This window comes from Narcine bancroftii, chromosome 4 (assembly GCF_036971445.1).
Source record: "Narcine bancroftii isolate sNarBan1 chromosome 4, sNarBan1.hap1, whole genome shotgun sequence".
Lineage (NCBI taxonomy): Eukaryota > Metazoa > Chordata > Chondrichthyes > Torpediniformes > Narcinidae > Narcine > Narcine bancroftii.
Genome location: NC_091472.1, coordinates 183,744,831 through 183,750,830, shown reverse-complemented (window position 1 = coordinate 183,750,830; position 6,000 = coordinate 183,744,831).

Here is a 6,000-nt window from a genome sequence, read left to right as displayed (position 1 = left end):
TAGTAATTTTTGGAATAGGTGAATATTTAATCATCTGCCTGATGGTTAATCAACTGCCTGATTAATTGTCTTCTGCAGAATATTACAACTAATAGTTGTTTTGAAATATTTCTTAAGGAGGAAAATCATTCCACAATTTTGCATTTTTCAGAGTTTTCCGTTTAGTTATGCCATGGAATGTACCTAAAATGTGTTGGCCTAGGGTACAGTATTATAAACCTCATTCACTACAGGTCCTATTTATAGTTCTTACCTCAAATGCAACTAAATGGCAAAAATATTATTCCTGTTTTCATGTGTAATACCTCTGAAATTCTTTGTAATGGAGAAATATATTAATATTCACCACCATTTGCAGATTGGCTCAATGTGAAGTAACAATACCGAATTAAAAGGACAGAGAAATCTGTAATTATGGACCCTCTTCAAGACATTACTATTTACATCTGAGTTCCCTATTTCTCCATGGTAAAAAATAGATGAGAACACTCACTTACAATCTCGCCCATCTTCTGTGGTTCAATGTATAGGTGACCTCATTGATTCTTTAGGGGCCTTGCTCTTCTTACTCTTGCCCTTCATATTTTCAAAGAAAATCTTTGTATTCTCCTTGACCTTCTATACCAGAACTATCTCATGTTTCCTCATTGCTCCACTGATTGCATATTTATTAAATCTGTAATATTTATCTCTGGTGCATTGTCTATGAACCACAGGTTGAGAAATACTGGTCATATGGAAAACTAAAGGAGGTGCTGTGCTATTTAAGATACTGTCCTTTAGGAAAGATTTTAATTTGAAGTCATTCTGGTGTTTGTCAGGATAATAACGGTTTCAACACTGTTAAGTAACACAGAAGAGTACTGCACAGAAACTGGTACTTGGTCCACAGTGCCTGCACCAAACAAGATGCCAACCTAAGCTTATTGTTGCATTGTGTGTAATCCGTATCTCTCTCCATTCTGTCTGTCATGTGTCCGTCTAAACATCACCTTTTTAATTGCTTCTACCACCTCCTTTGCCAGTGCTTTCCTCCCAGTCTGTGAGTGGGGTGGAAAAAATGCCTTTCACATCTGCTAAGACTTTCTCTGTCACCTGAAACCTGTACCCTTAAGTATTTGATATTTCTATCTTGGGAAAATGACTGATTATCTACCCTATCTGTGTCTCTCTTGATTTTATATACTTCTGTCAGGTCTTCCCTCAGCCTCCCAAATGGTACATCCTTATTGTAACATGACAACCAGAGCTACACAAAATACTGCAAATATGGTCTAATCAAACTGGAACATTGCTTCCTAACTTTTCTATGCCCTGATCAATGAAGGCAGGCATCTTATTTATCATCTACTGTTACATTTAGGGAGTTATAGACACACCTCAAGGTCCTTCTGTACTTTATGCCATTTACTATCCAATTGCATTTGACTTCTCAAGATGCAAGACCTCACTTACATACTTTAAAATCCCATCTGCTATTTCTCTGCCTAAATAACCAACTGACAACCTTCCTCACTTTCTAGAACTCCACCTATTTTTGTTCTGTTTGCAAACCTACAGGATCTCCCCTGCACAAAGCCATGTTGACTTTCCCTAATAAGTTTATCCTTTTCCAAATGCAAGTAAATACTGTGCCTAAGAGCTTTTATTTAAAGATGAGTGGTTTCTTTGAGCAACAATATAAAACAAACTGTCACTTATTCTATTGCTATTTATGGGATGTTTATCATTGCCTAAATAACTGTTCAATACGTGGTGGTGCTGCAGATTACTTTGTGCTATCTTGAGTTTGTGTATACCTTTCAGCTCCTTGTGAAAATGATCAATATTGCTTAGATCAATTTATTTTTCTTCCTCTATTGCTCTCTTCCTACACCTGGCAATGAATGAAGTCTCAATGTATTGCTGAAGGCTTTATTTCAGTATAGTTGAGACTCGGAAGTTATTTACCACTTGTCACATTTGATTCCTTGGATTTTTCTCCAAGAGAGTCCCTTGGGGTTGCGGATACTTGCTTGTACTTTAGCTCTGTAGATTCTGATGAAGCTGATGTGGAACATGCAGAGAGGGTTAGGTGGTTTGTTCCTTTATTTGGGGTTCCTGTGCACTCCCAATAATGGAATTTGATGCTCCTCTATTTTGAAGGACACAAGCCAGGGTTTCCCATGACTTAGTGGAGACATTGTGCTTAACCATGGAGAATTTGGGAAGGTCCTTGAATTTTTCCTTTCCAAAGAGTAACCTCTTGCTGTTGATGAAGTCCTGAATAGAGTGTCTCTTTTGAAAGTATGCAGACATTGTAATTGTAGTAAATTCTTACAGTGTCCACAGGAGGCTCAAGCCCAAAATGTTGGTTCTATATCTTTACCTCCCATGGACACTGTGAGACATGCTGAGTTCCTCTAGCAATCCTGTGTTTTTACTTTCTCTTTATTGATTTTGGGCTGGACGGATGAAGCAAGCAGCTTGTTCAGCAGAATGGCCTGGTAGCAACCAGACCTCAGTTTCGGGCATATCTGTGACCTGGAAGAGGTCACTGAAATCTGTTTGCTTATCATTGAAGCCTGTTCTGGCTGTGATTTTAGAAGATTTTCCAGTGAGAGCGTTGATATTCTCCTGTGTTCCTAGGTGCCTGCAGTAGGTATCGTGTAATTCAGAGGCGTACTGGAGGAAAGGAATTTGTTGTCCAATGGAGCACGAGCTTTGTGTCATATTGAGTCCATCAACCATCGGCACCTGGAATGGCAAAGTTGATATAGACATCCTTATGGTCTCATGCTCATGATATAATCCAGTGATGCTAGCGTTTGATTTTCCATTGGAGAAAAGTACAGGGTCTCATGGCAACCCAAGCATTTTAATGGAAGAAGGGATTGTTTGGGGTCGCATTTCTTGCTTCCTCTTTGCCACTCATGTAGAGGATGCCAACTTTTCTGATCCTAGCATTGAAATTACCCAAGGAACAGTTTATTTCCTTCCAAAATGTAGTCCATGGATTTTTTTCAAAGTAGGATAACATCTGTACCTTCCAGGTTTGGGGTGTATTTGCACGCAACTGTGGCTTGCTGGTTATATATTTAAGAGCCTGAAGTATCAGAATTAAAAAAACAATTTGGACATACAGCATGGTTAACAGGCCATTTCAGCCCACAAGTCCGTGCCACCCAATTTACACCCAAATAACCTACACCCTTAGATGTTTTGATCAGAGGGAAGAAACTGGAGCCCCCGGGGAAAACCCATGCAGACATTGGGAGAATGTGAAAACTCCTTCTAGACAGCACAGAATTCAAATCCAGGACCTGACCACTAGCGCTGTAAAGGCGTGGCGCTAACTCCTACACCAACCATGCTGCCCCACTGATCCCAGCGGGTGAGAGAAGGGGGATCTTGGTGAAGTTACAGACATTTGCCCCTCATTTCTTATAAAAGATGCTAAATAACATTCTGATTGATTTTCACAGGTTTCTCCTCTAATTCCCAGTTGTTCCGATCTGCACATCTCCTGACGTGGTAGACCATCCCTGCCACCATGATAGGAGACATTTGTTAACTCAGCAAATACCAAGAACACATTTTCTAACATAGTTCACCAAAGTGAATGAGAACTCCAGTTCTGTTTTATATTACATAACAATATGGAGTCATGTTGTTGTCCTGAATGACCATTTGGAGAGTAGTTTCCACATTATTGCTGCACTCCTGGCGGCTAACTCAGGAGACCAGGTAGACTGAAACATGAATCACATGCTGAATTCCTTATGGAAATAGCTCCTTAGTGCAAGGAATAGTGACAATATACCATTGAAGGCTCTGTTCTGGTATTATTAATGCTAGGCAAGTTATTTTTCACTTGCCACAATTGATTCTTTTGGGTATATTTATTATTAAGCAACATCTGTTATGACAGAGGGAAACATTTAGTTCGTAATAGATATAATGTAGGTAGCTTGCAAAATGAGTGAAAATGTGATTGCACCTGAGATCAATATACCAAGTTTAATCTTGTGGGTATACCTGTCAAAACTTTATTCATAAATCATTGTCATTTTTTTTAACCATAGAAGTAATAAAATTTAGGTTGAAACAAAAAAGCCATGTAGAATAACCAATACTTACATTTATTACAATAAAACTGCAAACTTGTTATTGATACCCTACTCAAGCCTCTGACAGATGATACATTTCTTGGTTAAAACAAAATTAAGCAGTCGGCCTTCACAACAACTGCATTGTGCCATGGCATGACTTGAATTCAAGATTGTTTATTATCATCTGATTGTTTAGATACAACCCGACGAAACACTGTGCGTAATGATCACACAAATTATCAAAGTAAATATATAAACTATAAATATTCGGGATGATTTACACAGTTATAGAAATCTGTTCAGCAGTCTCACAGCCAGCAAAAAGAAGCTATTTCCCAGCCTGATGCTCCTGTTCCACTTTCTAAATGGTAGTGGGTTAAAGATATTGTGCTCTGGATGGAAAGGGTCTTCTGATAGTTCCTTGAGCCCTATTTAGGCAGCGCTCCCTGTAAATGTCTATCGAGGAAAGGGAGTCCTCAATGATCCTCTCAGCTGTATTAATGATCCTCTGTAAAGACTTCCAATCGGATGCTTTGCAGCTACCATGCCCCACAATCATGCATTCGGTCAGGATACTCTCAATTGTGTTCCCCTGTAAAAGGTTGTCTAGATAGGGGGCTGGAAATCTTGCCCTCCTCTGTCATTTTAAGAAGGGCAGGTGCTACTGCACCTTTCTGAGTAATGAGAAGGCCTTAAGAGTTCAAGACAAGTCATCCCTCAAAAGCATGCCAAGGAACTTTGTGCTGTCCACTCTCTCCAAGACAGTTCCGTTGATATATAAAGACCTTGAGGGAGGCTAGTGTAGAAATTGCAGGGGCTCCGGGAGAAATATTTAAAATGTCCTCAGCTAAGGGTGTGGTACCGGAGGATTGGAGGGGAGCTCTCGTTTTAAAAAAGGCTCCAAAAGTAACCCTGGAAATTATAGACTGGTGAGCCTGACATCAGTAGTAGGTAAATTATTGAAAGGTGATTAGGGAAAGTCAACATAGTTTTGTGTGTGGTAGGTCAATCTTATAGAGTTTTTGGGGAGGTTACCAGGAAGGTTGACAAAAGAAAGACTGAATGTTGTCTACATGGACTTTAGTAAGGAGTTTGATAAGTTCCCACGTAGGAGGCTAGTCAAGAAGGTTCAGACACTAGGTATTCCTGGTGAAGTAGTGAACTGGATTTGACAATGGCTGGATGGGAAAAGCCAGAGAGTAGCGGTGGATGATTGCTTCTTAGACTGGAGGCCTGTGACTAGTGGTGTTCCTCAGGGATCGGTGCTGGGACCATTGTTGTTTGTCATCTATATCAAGGTTCGAGATGATAATGTTTTAAAGTGGATAATCGGATTTGCAGATGGCATTAAGATTAGTGGCATAATGGACAGTGAAGAAGGTTTCCAAAGTTTGCAGAAGGATCTGGACCAGTTGGAGAAATGGGCTGAAAATGGCAGATGGGATTTAATGCAGACAAGCGTGAGGCGTTGCATTTTAGAAGGACAAACCAAGAAAGGACATACACAATGAATGGTAGGGCACTGAGGAGTGTGGTGGAACAGGGAGATTTGGGAATACTGATACATACTTCCCTGAAAGTGATGTCACAGGTGGATAGGGTTGTAAGACCTTTTGGCATCTTGGTCTTCATAAATCAAAGTATTGAGTATAGGAGTTGGGATGTTATGGTAAAGTTGTATAAGACATTGGTGAGGCCAAATATGGCGTATTGTGTGCAGTTTTGGTCACCTAACTACAGGAAAGATATCAATAAGATTGAAAGAGTGCTGAGAAAATTTGCAAGCATGTTACCTGGACTTCATGAATTGATATACAGGTTAGGACTTTATTCCCTGGAGGATAGAAGAAAGAGGGGAGATTTGATAGAGGTATTTAAACTTACGAGGAGTATAGTCAGTAAATGTAGG